This window comes from Taudactylus pleione, unplaced genomic scaffold (assembly GCF_031769625.1).
Source record: "Taudactylus pleione unplaced genomic scaffold, aTauple2 ptg000080l, whole genome shotgun sequence".
Taxonomy (NCBI): Eukaryota; Metazoa; Chordata; class Amphibia; order Anura; family Myobatrachidae; genus Taudactylus; species Taudactylus pleione.
Window position 1 is genome coordinate 8,400,123 of NW_028284482.1, and position 14,950 is coordinate 8,415,072.

Sequence of the window (14,950 nt, forward strand, 5' to 3'; positions counted from 1 at the left end):
GTGTGTGTGTGTGTGTGTGTGTGTGTGTGTGTGTGTGTGACTAGTTTGTGTGCTTATTTGTTGTACTTGTTTTTGTAAGTGTTCTAACTGTTTGTTTTGGTGATGAACCCAGGTGTCCCAATACCTTGAGTCAGCAGTTTGTAGATGTTTAGCTGCTGGTGGTAGATGTGCTTATTGTTGTTGTTGTGGTGATGGACTGAATTGTGTTGTTTTTTTTAAATGTATTACTTTTAATTAGTTATAGTTTTATTACCAGTTATTTATATAGCGCACACATATTCCGCAGTGTTTTACAGTGAATAACTTACCATTCACATCAGTCCCTGCCCCAGAAGAGCTTGCAATCTATATTCCCTATCACATGCTCACAAACATACACACTATTGTCAATTTTGTGGGGAGCCAATTAACCTACCAGTATATTTTTGGAGTGTGGGAGGAAAAAGGAGTACCCGGAGGAAACCCACGCTAGCACAGGGAGAATATACAAACTCCACACAGTTAGGGCCGTAGTGGGAATCGAGCCCATGACCTTAGTGCTGTGAGGCAGTAACGCTAACCAGTTGTAATGTGTTCTTCAAAAAGCCCATACAGATATTGCATAGTCTAAATTTATTTTGTTGCTAAATTTATTGCTGTTGTATCAAACTGCCTTCATTGACTATATACGATATTTGATCCAGCGGAGAAGGAGAATCAGCTGAATATACCAACCAGTACATGCAGTCTGAGTACACACCTGTTGACGGGTGAGATCTGCATTGCATTGTATATCCCAGAGCATAGCGTGATAACTATGGAGGCTGACTCGGAGCGGATCGGAGGTACCATACCCCTGGAGAGGGACTCTGGTGTAACGCTGTCAGTGTCTCCCCAGCAACTCCTGGAGGTCGGTTATATACGGCTATTACAGCTGACCATGCAGCTCGTACATTGTGTGACCTATATCCCTGTTGATTGCTTGACATTGGCCGCATGTGTAATATCCAGGTGCTCAATACAGTGGCAGCTCAAAAGTATTTTTCAATTGGACTGTATCTTGAATCCTCGGGAGAGGGACTTTATGTGCATATAAATTTGCCTTTTAATAATTTGTATAGGGACAAGTGTCCATCAATTTTTATTATTTTTATCTAGTATACAGTCAGGTCCATAAATATTGGGACATGACAGAATTTTCAGATTTTGGCCTCTATTTACCACCACAATGGTTTTGAAATGAAACAAACAAGATGTGCTTTAACTGCAGACTTTCAGATTTAATTTGAGGGTAATTACATCCAAATCGGGTGAACGGTGTAGGAATTACAACAGTTTCAATATGTGCCTCCCACTTAAGGGGCCAAAAGTAATGGGACTATCAACTCAAAAGCTATTTCATGGACAGGTGTGGGCTATTCCCTCGTTATTTCATTATCAATTAAGCAGGTAAAAGGTCTGGAGTTGATTCTAGGTGTGACATTTGCATTTGGAATCAGTTGCTGTCAACTCTCAATATGAGATCCAAAGAGCTGTCACTATCAGTGAAGCAAGACATCATTAGGCTGAAAAATCATAACAAACCCATCAGAGAGATAGCAAAAACATTAGGTGTGGCCAAATCAACTGTTTGGAACATTCTTAAAACGAAAAAACGCACCGGAGAGCTCAGCAACACCAAAAGACCCGGAAGACCACAGAAAACAACTGTGGTGGATGACAAAATAATTATTTCCCTGGTGAAGAAAAACCCCTTCACAACAGTTGGCCAAATCAAGAACAATCTCCAGGAGGTAGATGTATATGTGTCAAAGTCAACAATCAAGAGAAGACTTCACAAGAGTGAATATAGAGGGTTCACCACAAGATGTAAACCATTGGTGAGCCACAAAAACAGGAAGACCAGAATAGAGTTTGCCAAACAACATCTAAAAAAGCCATTACAGTTCTGGAACAACATCCTATGGACAGATGAGACAAAGATCAACTTGTACCAGAGTGATGGGAAGAGAAGAGAAGGAAAGGAACTGCTCATGATCCAAAACATACCACCTCATCAGTGAAGCATGGTGGTGGTAGTGTCATAGCGTGGGCATGTATGGCTGCCAATGGATCTGGTTCCCTTGTATTTATTTATGATGTGACTGCTGACAAAAGCAGCAGAATGTATTCTGAAGTGTTTCGGGCAATATTATATGCTCATATTCAGTCAAATGCTTCAGAAATCATTGGACGACGCTTCACAGTGCAGATGGACAATGACCCGAAGCATACTGCAAAACCAACCAAAGAGTTTTTTAAGGCTAAAAAGTGGAATGTTATGCAATGACCAAGTCAATCCCCTGACCTGAATCCGATTGAGCATGCATTTCACTTGATGAAGACAAAACTGAAGGGAAAATGCCCCAAGAACAAGCAGGAACTGAAGACATTTGCAGTAGAGGCAAAGGATTTGCAATAAAGTATTAAAAAGTGAAAGTTAGATTTAGGATTGTTTAGTTTGTCCCATTACTTTTGGCCCCTTAAAAAGTGGGAGGCACATATAGAAACCGTTGTAATTCCTACACCGTTCACCTGATTTGGATGTAATTACCCTCAAATTAAATCTGAAAGTCTGCAGTTAAATCACATCTTGTTTGTTTCATTTCAAAGCCATTGTGGTGGTGAATAGAGGCCAAAATATGAAAATTCTGTCAATGTCCCAATATTTATGGACCTGACTGTATATGTCCAGGGCAGTGCTAGGGTCTTCTGCTGCTCCCTCAGACTCCCGGACTTGCTCCAATGCTCTGGAATGATGCCCACATCTAAAATAAACCATGCTGCTCAGACAGGATGGACATTCTGCCGCATCTAATGGCTTATTGTGGTCGCTGGTCCTGTATATGCTGGAATTATGCAACACAATATACTTTGTATGTAACATATTAAAAGCTGGATAAGTGCTAATTATGCCCTCCTAATGGACTGCCCACACTCGCTCTAAAATCAAGCATTTGGAAACCCCCCTATAGAAATCCTGCATTTGTCACTGCAAGCTGACACCTACTGAAAAAAAAATGGAGGGGACATGTGCCCCAGTGCCCCTCCTGATTGAATCCACAACTGGTTTATAGTTACACATACAGTATGTGACTACAGCAAAAGACGCTAAAGCGGTTGCAGCAACGAGAACATGCTAAGAAAAGTCACATCAACGGGCATTGTGAACATTCTGCAGTAGCCCTAAGAAGAGCAAAGTAGTTGCATAATGTTGTTTTCTAAAACTAAAATAATTTCAGATTATTTAATAGACTCCATGATGTCAGAGTTGAGTTTTTCCAGGTAACAGAAACCTGCGTTCCCACCAAGAGCGCACCTACTGTAAAGTACTCCTTCCATGCCTGACTGGCAGCTTTCACTGGGAATCCACATGCACTTTCCACATGCACACATTTTTGCCTTTTGCTCCCTACCTCAACTTTTACCTAAATGCAGAATTAAGACCCAGAGGGCAAAATTTACTAAGCGGCGGGTTCTAAACCCTGATGGTTTGGTGGCGGTTTAGTGGCGGAAAAGGAAAAACCACCGTCAAAACACACTTTAGAATAGAATAGAACAGAATTGTAGATTAAAGCACCATCAATGTTTCATACCATAGAAAGAATAGAATAGAATAGAAACCCAGGATTTATTAAGCAGGGGTTTTGAAAACTGCCGTCAAACCACTGCTAAACCATCCCAAACAATAGACTTGCCTGTGGCAGGCGAGTTTTTAAAACCACTGCACATATCACTAACATCTGTGCAAACTTTGGGCAAAATTTACTAGGCGGCTGTTTGGTTAAATGTATAGAAATAGGGACATGAACCCTGCATTTGGTACATATTAATCTGGGAAAAGAGGGATGTGTGGGGGGTTGTTTTTAATAAAGTATTACAAAGTGTCAGTGTCCTGTGTTTATTTATTTTTTTACAGGTGCACTACAGGTGCCAGAGGGCCCTTAATGTCCAATCATGCTGGCACCTGTTGTTCCACAAATGCTGTCATGCTGGCCTATGATCGCTGGAATTTGTAGGCTGCCTGTAAAGAGCAATATTATTAACTTTTTATTTACTATTAACACAGTATACACCACCACCAGTAATGCAGGGGGAGGGGGGGGTCGATTTTATTTTTGGGATTCCTTATTTCCATGGATCTCCAGCTTTTGTCTGATAGTGGTAGTTATTAAAAATGTTACTTAAACCCACGTAATTTTTTACACCTATTTTCCACAATCAGACCAGGCTCCATGGCTGGCCATTGATTTGGGGGGTGGGGGGTGGCTACATTTTATTTTTGGACCAAAATTAAACTTCTGTGTAAGTTTTGGTGGTGATTAAATGTATCCCAGGGTGGTTATTAAATTACCCCATACAGTAGGACAAGTACATTAATATTATTACATTCAATTCACTATGTTTTATATAGAAGTCACCAGCAAACACAGGCAAATATTTAACGAGGCTCACACATGCATGATTACTGAAACTCCAGGCAAGTGAATTGATTTAGAAAGCCAAGATAATTGACAGGGATGGAATCCATATGGTCTATGGGGATTATGATGTCTATAAAAGAGGACAAACATGTGTTGCTGTTGTGGCTGTAGGACAATGGCTTTTCAGGGGAATTGTGGCTGGTTCATTTGCTTTTCTTATGCAGCATTACTTAATGAGCAAAATAGGAGGCTTGATGAGGACCAACAGCAGCAGGCACATCTTCCACGGATGTTGAGGAGGCCCCGTTTTTTTAGGGGCAGATTAAATCTGAACTCCCTCTGTGATCAGTAGGCCATACAGATGTTCAGACTAAACAGGGCAAACATCATGCATCTTTATGACCAATTAAAATGCCATCTGGAACCTGATACAGGACGTTCACATGCAATATCTGGCCTCCACAAGCTGATGTATGCATTGCATTTTTTTGCTACTGGGTCATTCCAGGATGTGTCCTCACAGGTGTTAGGCATCACCCAGCCTACTTTTTCAAGGCATCTTGGCCAAATACTTTGTGCGATAAAACATCTCTCACGCACCTATATCTGCTTCCCCAGCCAGGAGGCAGCATGGCATGAACTGAAGTGTCCTTGGTGCAATTGATTGCACGCATATTGGCCTGAGACCACCACGGAATAAGGTTGTAATGTATCTAAAACACCACCATTCATGCTCATTAAATGTTCAGGTGGTCTGTGACGCAAACCTTAAAATATTAAGCGTTGTTGCAGATTACCCAGGTTCATGTCATGATGCATATAGCCACAGGCGGTCATCACTGTATCCAAAATTTCAAGATGGTTTAATGCCGGATGGATGGTTGGTTGGTAAAAATGAGGTTTTCGATGTCTAGACAAATCTGGGGGTGTTCTTCTATATAGTCCCGCTAAAGTAGCTGATATTGTGGTGTGTTGCTGTCTACTACATAATATTGCCTTTGAACAACCTGGCACAATTGATTATGTAGGCAGTGAACCAATAGAGGTCATACAACCATCTGGTCAGGTTCAAAATACAGAGAGTGGAAGACAGACAAGGCAACAACTAATTTCTAATTATTTTTCAGGTAAAAATTTGGTGTACGTTAGTTTACTAATTTCCACATCAGCTACAGTGTCACCTGTTGTTTACACCTGTACTAAATGTGTTCACCTTTAAATGTCCACTATAATGTTGCTATTGTAGATGTGTTTTGTTTTTTTACATATCATAGTGTTACACAATCATTGTATTGTCTAATAGTTTTAATGGACAAAAATCATATGTTTCTTGTGTGATTATTTTTCACATAACTAACAAACCAAAAAATATGTATAGTGCTGAACACAACAGGTAATATAAACTTGTATTGTTTTCACAAATAAACATTTAGCATTTCCTTTTCCTTAATGTAGGATGTGCACACTCATGCCCTTACTCATGACCTATATGGCCTCCATGTGTCCGGGGACCACGCCTAGCTGGACTTAAAGAGGCTGGTGTCGATGCAGGTGTTCCACTGCTCGAGGACTCAGAAGGAACTGGCATCTGTGATAAGATTTGGGAGGTAAGAGACATTAAGTTTGCATTAACCTCACGTACCGAATTATTGACATTACCAATGGCAGAGCCCATGTGTACCATCTCTCGGGTCATTGCCTCCATTGCTGTGGCCATGCTATTCCGTGCAGCATTACTTTGGGTCTGTCTATTATTATTTCTCCTGAGAAAATTTTTAATGCTATCAAACTGCTGTAAAGTCCGACAAGGACTGCGCCATCTGGCATGAAGGATCCTTGTTGGGTGGGTCCTCCATCATTAAAGTTGACACCTCAGGTTGGGTGGGAGATAGTGTAGGCTCAACAACATGTAATATAATCTGTTCCTCCTCTTCCTCTGCAGCAGGTGGTGACTCTACTTCTACTGTAGGTGGCTGGGAATGTTCTGCTTTTTTAAAAGGGAAAAACAAAGATTTTACAGTAAACAAGCGCATGATTTACATTTGTAAATGCATTTAGAACATATTTTGAAAGTGTGATTTTGGTAATTAAATTATCCTTAAATTTGCATAAATTTCATATTACCTGGGTTAAGTGGACAAAAATCATCCTGTACCCCATAAAAGGGATAACTAACATGAGTGGACCAATGTAATAAGATGAGAGTTTAGAAACTATGAGAGTTTAACAGTAAACTCTCACACTTTTTAAACTCATCCAAAGTAAGAGTCAGAGAAAATGCAAACTCACATGTTTTTCGACTCAAAAAAACACACAATTTAAACTCTCATCCAGATGTTTTTCCATTCTGAAGATAAAACTCGAACAATGTGCGAGTTTACTGCTAAACTCTCATATTTTATAAACTCTCACCCTATTACATTTGAGCCTAGATCACTGTCTTTAAAGTTTTTTAATGCGCATAAGTCAAGTTTTTGGAACAAGAGTGAAATGTCTGCTTGCAGCATTTGTAAGTAACATAGAAAATGATAGAAAACCTGTTTGCTGGGCAACTAACGGCTTTACATGATGTTGGTCTGGCCAAAAATGGCCGTAAAGCACGGTTTCCCAAACACTGTCTCAAGGCATCCTAACAATCCGGGTTTTAAGGGTATCCGTTCTTGTGCACAGATGGTATAATCAAAGTGAATGTGGTACAACTTAAGTCACCTGTATTTAAGCATGGATATCCTTAAAACCAGGACTGTTGGGGTGTCCTGAGTACGCAGTTTGGGAACCACTGCTGTTAGGTGTGTTGTTCTTGGCACTTTAGAAAATTACACGAAAAACACTTGTGACTCTGCTGAAAGTGTAAAAACACTTGTCCCCTCAATAATAAACACCCATATTAAAACATGCAGAATAGCCAAACAATAAGTACATGAACTTATTGTGCGCAGTATGTTATTTAGTAACATTAAAATTCTAAATTTAACATTAGAGGGGCAGTGTGCAAGTGGTTCCGAAGTAACTTTTCATCTGCTCAAGGGCTGCCCCCGAAAAATAAATGATAATGTATATTAGTGTGGTATATTTTGAATAACATTCCCTTTTTAAAATGTTTCACTTACCAACTAATTGTGCCTGGACTGCTATGCCGGGGAATGTCAGGACATGTTGACTCTACGTGGCAACAACATAAGAACATTATTATTGAAAAACCTCTATAAGTTTAGATTTGCATCTGCTAAGATAAACAACATTAACATAAATACTGCATATTTCTATAAATTAAGAAACATTATGCTATAGAGACATTAAGCATACTTGCCAATTCCCTTATTGTCTGGGAGACTCCCTGAAATAGCAGCAATCTCACTGATTGTACCTTACCCCCATTTTAAAGCTGTTACATTAATACAAAACAGAGATATATTCATTCAAATGGGATCATTACCCTGCATGGGTTATGAGGCACAATGATCCTTATGGCTACATGTATTTTCTGAAAAGTATCAGTGTGTTTTCATCAACAAGTAGATATTAGTAACTGCTCTGGGGCTCATTTACATTTGGATCTAAGTTAATTTTATGACATGCCTCTCAGATGTAGCAGCACACGTCCACTTTAATCATACTTGCCTACTTTGAAAAAGAGTTTTAGGGAGATTGTGAAGCAAACACCTATAAGCGCGGCAGTAAAGTGGACGTGTACTGCTACATCTGGCGTGTCATAAACTTGATTTATAACCAAATGCAAATGAGCCCGAAAGAAGTTAGTAAGATCTATTTGTTGATGAAAACACACTTATACTTTTCAGAAAATTCATGTTGCCATAGGAATCATTGGGGGAGATGTAAGAAGCTCAGAAGCGGTATCAGCACATGTTATGTGCGCTGATACCGCTTCAACCCGTTGTATAATCGGGGGTTTGGTGGTAAATGACAAGGGGCGCTATGCTATATATGGCCCATGTATGAATGATCAGATCGCCTGACCGTTCGACCCACTGTAGCTGTCGCTATCGACAGCTACAGCCTGGTGCTGCCCTATCCCCACAGCAGGGACAGCGCTGTCCCTGCTGCAGTGGCTACCGGCTCCAAGCTGCACGCGGGGATCTCACGATACTAGCGAGATCCCACGCATGCTCAGTGGAGCCGGCCGGGACTGAAACACAGCGCATCAGCACTAGGCTGATGCGCTGCGGTCTCTAGCGGGTAGCACCGGAGGGAGGAGTTATCGCTCCAGCCGATGAGATGTTTATACTTCTCATCGGTAGTGCTTCCTGCTTCACCGCGGTGAAGAGGCGAAGCAGGAAGCGATACAGCGGCACGTTAATAGAAACCCCACTGTGCCTTATACCGACTGTAGGGAAATTATACTAATGCTAATGATCCTATTTAAATGTACAGATCTGATTTTTTTATATAACAGCTTTAGAATGGGGGTAAGGTGCCTACAGGGAGATTGTTAGACTTTTCAGGGAGTCAGGGAGGTTGCTACTATTTCAGGGAGTCTCCCTGACAATCAGAGAGAGTTTGCAAGTATGACCTTAATGCGCACTTATAGGTGCTGCTTTCACAATCTCCCTGAAATGCTTTTTCAAAAGTAGGCAAGTATGTATTTAAGTCTTCAGATAACTTACCATCATGGTGCTGTGGAGAAGGGGCATCACAGTGTCATGGACGTTGTCACCTTCAACAAGTTCAGGTGGGATAATTCTGCGAATCTCTTCTTCATACGGCAAATATTCTACACGCACAGGACCCCCACCACCAGTACGCATTGTGGCTTTTCTCTCATCTCCCATCTTTTCTTTGACTGTGCGCTGTACGTCAGAAAAGCGTTTGCGGCAGTGCCCCGTGCAAAGCAAGGGACCCACAGTGTTTACAGAGTTTAACACTGAGGCCCACAGCTGCTGCTTCCTGCGAACAGAGTTGTTTAATGACTGTGCACTCAGTAGCACCTCATAGTGAGCTACAATAGCAGAAACGAGCGCGTGATTTTCTTCAAAGCTAAGTCTAACATTGCGGCCAGATTTGGTCCTGCGACCCTGGCCCCCTCTCCTGCCTGCTCTGACCCTTCCTCATGAACATTCTCCTCCTCTCTCCTTTCTGCAGACATGGTACAAAATTCAAAGTAAATTAACAGAAATAAACACTTACAGATAAAACACAAACACGTTAGAAAAATGTTTTTAGGTTTTTTTAGACAAATAAATATGAAGAGCACAGCCTGTTAAATGACAAGACAGAAAACTAACAAAACATAACAAACAGAAACCACCACTCAGCACAAACAACTATCAAATCTCTGCTCTGTACCAAATATATCTCTCCTTCCTCTCTGAGGGGCCTATTCATCATTACTAAACTTTCCCTGGAGGTAATTAGGTTTACAACTCGCATGGAGTTCTACCTGATTACCAGAGGAATTCATCATTCCTCCTCCCTATAACTATCTATTCCGAAAAGCTGTAATTTTTGCGATTACAGCTTTTCGGGTAATAGATAGTTATCCCTGTCTACTCTACCCTACCGCAGCTGGAAACAGTGCTGCGCATGCGCTGTTAAATTCATTAACCCAACGCATGCGCTGCACTGCCTACACATGTGGTAAGTTTGTGTCCCCCCCTCTGCTCACCTGCCCACCCTCCCCCCCGCTCACCTCCCCCCCTTCAGCACTTACCTGTCCATGCAGCAGCCTCCGGCTCCGTCCTGCTGGTCTGTCACATGGTCTCCCAGCAGACCACAGTACAGATTAGAAAAAAAAATATTTTTTTTGTAATCTTTATTGTGTTCTGCTGGGAGAACAGAGTGTCCGACCAGCCTCCGGAGCCAGAGGACGCACCAGACTGCCGGAAGAAGACGTCGGGGGACCTGTCCAGCTGGAAGCAGGTAAATGTCACCTGCTATTCGCCACCTCACAGTGGCAGATAGTACTTCCATCAAATTCCGAAAATTCATAATTTTCGGAATTTGATGAATACCATAATTTACACATCTCCATACTAATGTATGGGGAGTGTGGAAATTAATGCAGGGGGACTTTGCAAGGAGATATCAGTGATATCTCCTGTGCTAAGTGGCTTCATGAATACTAAAATAACATTATTTAAGGAAAATGTCCTTAAAAACGTTAATTTAGTGTTGATGAATAGGCCCCTCGAATCTGCTACCAGACCTCAAAGTGAAAGAGGAAGTGAAAAGCCTTATGCATTTGTGCTAATGTCAATTGACAGGCGTTTTCACACACCAACTGAAAAACCCCAGCATATGAATCTCAATTGAATGCCTTATAAAAAACACTGGTTTCAATAGAAACCACCATCAAATAGAAGAAGCCACGGCAGGTTGTTGTTTAGAATCCGCTGGGGGTTTCAGTTTAGACATCAAAACCGACCTTTAGTAAATGCTGTCAATTAGAAATAGAAACCGACGTCAATTGACGGCGGTTTCTAAATGACACCAAAACAGCCGCTTAGTAAATTTAGCAAAGAATGTTTAAAATGGTTTATTAGAATTTGAAAATAAAGTATAGTACACTCATTTTCTTTTAATCAATGTCTCTTTAAATCCAATCTGGTTTCCCAAAACTACTTTAAATGACTTTCAGAGCACCCTTGTTACAGTCATTCAGTATGCAAATCTTCTTGACCAATAAAAGTAGAAACTGTCTCAGCTAATTAAGATCTGGGCAATATAGGTTAATAACATAATGCATACAATTAATTATTGACAAGGGAAGCAAAAGGAGATAGTGAACAATGTTTTCAAATGTGTCTGTTGATGGCTCCCTCCTTCTGAAACAAAAAGATAAAGAAGGAATTTAGACCACTTGTTAAAGCAGAAACACTGTACTTACATATCACAATCTAACTCATCCAGCAGAGGTCACAAAACAGCTGTGTCTTATGCTACAGGGATTATTAATATATATACTTGTATTTCCTGCCACATCTCATTATAACTCTAACAAAGAACTTTCTTAAGAAGCTTATGATGATTACTGAAGTTATTATCAAGTTATTATCATACGAAAAGCTCTACAAATTCTTTGCACTATTTCACCTAAAATCAGGGCAAACATAAGCAACACTGATCTAGCCAACCAGAGGAAAGCCACTGTGGTTGGGTACAAGCCATGTTTTGCTTTAATATAACAGCCATTTTAAATTTCAGGGTTAAACATGGTGATATTCCTGTATCTTATGCTACTGCTGTTGAACTTTATTTGATGTTGGTTCTCCTGAAGAAGGTCAGAAAAAGTGACCGAAACGTTGAGTATGATACATTACTTGCATTAAAAATGGACTCATTTTTTACAAGCCTGGTGAGTGCCCCTCTTTTTTCTACTTTGTATTACCAGTGGATTTCCGATCAGGTCTCCAGTGGTGTGGTGGACACCCCAGCATTATCTATATAGAGTTTGATGTGAGTGCAGCCTTTTCTTGGATATATATATATATATATATATATATATATATATATATATATGTCTTTTGTGGGATATATATCCCACAAAATACAACCAACTACATGTAATAAAAGTAAGTAATTCTTACAAATTTGTAACATTCATGATGCACATCATAAAATATGCCTCTCTCTCTCTCTCTCTCTCTCTCTCTCTAAGTGACCTTCTTCAGGACATATAGACCCAGACATAGGACAAGACAGCAGTATATCCCTTAGTGCAAGCCACCCTCCATAAATACCCACAGACTCTAATCACATGGGATGCCACCGGAAGTGACATCATCCATCTGTTCCAAACAACAAGATAGTATTTACTAGCAATAAACTCACTTTATCTGGTCCTCAATGGTATATACAAACACCTAGATTCAGCCCTATTACCTTGCGGGGATTCTGTGACCCTAGGAATCCTCTTTATGCAATACAACCTCAGTGTATAAAACTCTGTGAAAACTGGAAGTGCCCATTGTCTAGCAACCAGTCCCAACAACAGAAGCCTCTAATCATACTCTAACCCTGCTGAGAATATATATTATTATTATTATTATTATTATTATTATTATTATTATTATTATTATAATACCAGCCTTGTTGCTTATTATTTAAGTCCTCTGAAGCCACCTTCTGTAGTCTCCAGTAATATTGTTACTAGCAATCTGCAAATTGCGGAGGTGTCAGTTGCCTCGCAACTATATTCACATAAACACAAGTGACTCATCACTTGTCAGCGGACTACTCACCACTGAATTAACACTACAGTGCACCATCAGCACCATACCGCTCTCCAGTAATGCTCCCCCAATTAGCGATCATTCGTTGAAGCACAGGGACCAGTGGTAAAAACCCCGATTTGAGACACACAACCAGAAGTCAATTCTGTTACATGCTAAACATTCCTCCCTAACCTTTTAGCGGGTTCCATGTACCATAACTTGCATATAGTGGACAAACTACCTCAATCTTATATCAACCACACAAGGTATATAAAGCTCAGGGTGTTTTCAAAAGAGGATAAATATCCTCCAATCCCATTGTAGGTTTATCTCATGTGAACCCTATTCTGAATACTCCAATGGGTAATATATTCCACTTAAGGGGGCAGCTGGAAACAAACATACATAAAAAAATGATAAAATTGCAATATTACAAAATATAGCGGGCGTTTAGAGGCAAATAAACCACTTTATGAAGAAAAAAGCAGAAAAAATGCTTAGTTATATCAATGCCATCCTTTTCTTTAGACAGACATAGCACAGTGTTATTACAAAAATATATTCAAATGGACATATTAATTTAAGCCCCTAGGGGCTACTGTATTTAGGCAGTGGATCTATCTTGCTTCCTTCTTTAATAGCATAAGGCCTCTGTCTCCACCTCTTTTTGGTGGTGGCACCCAGTCAATGATCATATATCTTAATTCTGAAACTTGGTGACCAAGTTGTAGGAAATGGGCTGCTACTTGTTTATCTGACCCATTGTTGGAATAGGCTAGTTGAATTGAAGAACGGTGCTGCGTCATCCTTTCCCTAAAGGTTCGAGTGGTGATTCACACATAGAACAATCCACATGGGCAATTCAAAAGAAGATTATGTGGTCCATCAGCCTGGAAAATCTGTGGTTAATCATAATCTTTCTGCCACTATGTGGATGAGTAAAGGATTGTCCAATAATCAGTGATCTACAGGTTGTACATCCTAGGCAGAAAAAACAGCCTTTTTTAGTTTTCAGCCAGTTGTCTGGTACATCCTTTAATTCTCTTGGTATGTTAGTCCTATACAGCAGGTCCTTCAAATTCAGACCTCTGCGTACACTCAATAGTGGGGATTTTTTATTCAGTTTCACAAACCCAGGGTCTGTCATCAACAATGGCCAGTGTTTCTTAATTAATCTCCGAACTGTCTTTATGTTCATGTCACAGGATCATCCTTCCTTCAGCAGTACGTCAAACTGGGGTTGAGTTCTCCCTTATATGGATATTCCTAGCCTTGATGAGGCAACTTATGATGTTTACTTTGTTATAACCATGCTCTATAAAATGCTCTGAAATTTATTCTATCTGTAACTCTGCTAGATCATTTTCCTAGTTATTCCTCAGTACTCTCAGGAATTGCGAAACAGGCATGTTACTCTGCAAAGTGTCCGGGTGATGGCTTGTTGAGTGTAATAACATGTTCCAATCAGTGAGTTTGTGAAATAGCATGTACAACAGCCTGCCATTTCATAGATTCATCAAATCTAAAAAGCTCATACTCAAGTTACTAATGGCTGCAGTGAACCATATTGGGCTATCCAGTCCATTCAAAAAACCAACCACATCATGGAAGGCCTCTTCATCACTATTCCAGATTATGAAGACGACATCTATAAAGCGTTTATAGTACATGATATTCTGTGCATATTTGGGCATAATGTTACACCTCTCGTAATCATCCATGAAAACATTAGCATAAGCCGGTGCCAGGCTTGAGCCCATGGCTGTCCCTTTTAGTTGTATAAAAAGTCATCATTGTAAAGAAAGTAGTTCATCTCAAGCACGCTTTGTAACAATGACAAAATAAATTCTATTGGTGGACCATCATAAGGACCCTTAATCAGGGATTGGCGAATTGCCTCAAGTCCTTCCTTATGAGGGATCAGCACATATAGGGAACAAACATCCATAGTTGCTAAAAAGCATCCCTCTGTCAAATCCTTCACCAGCTTCAAACCTGTGTCTTTGATATAGCTGTCAGTTTGAATCACACATGGCTGTAGGAAAAAATCTAGAAGCTGAGCAATTGGCTGATACAATGGGCTGATGTGGTTAGTCCACCAGTGTCTTATGCACCTTTGGCAAAGTATAAATTATGGGGCAGATTGGATTGTCTACAGTCAAAAAATCAGCCAATGTTTCACTGATCCATGCTTGATTTAATGCCATGTTAATCAATTGATCTATTTCTCTCTTAATCCTAGGGGCTGGGTTATAATACACCTTTAGATATGTCAGTGAATCTGCTAATTGTCTCCTAATTTCCTTATCTTATGCAGAAGCATCTTGGAGCACAATG

At 40.3% G+C, this 14,950-nt stretch overlaps 1 long non-coding RNA gene and 1 pseudogene across 2 annotated transcripts in view; both read right to left on the reverse strand.

Moving 5' to 3' along the window:
* Positions 1–5,678: 5,678 nt before the first annotated feature.
* LOC148532279 (uncharacterized) lies at positions 5,679–10,031 on the reverse strand (annotated as a pseudogene). Its single transcript, XR_015877759.1, has 3 exons — positions 9,068–10,031; positions 7,553–7,604; positions 5,679–6,429 (listed from the first exon to the last, which is right to left on the reverse strand). The product of XR_015877759.1 is annotated as an uncharacterized LOC148532279 (transcript).
* A 665-nt stretch (positions 10,032–10,696) lies between these two features.
* Positions 10,697–14,950, reverse strand: part of LOC148532280 (uncharacterized) — an 80,546-nt gene continuing 76,292 nt past the window's right edge. Inside the window, exon 3 of the long non-coding RNA XR_015877760.1 lies at positions 10,697–11,224. This is a non-coding gene — a long non-coding RNA (uncharacterized LOC148532280). The remainder of the gene's footprint in view (positions 11,225–14,950) is intronic.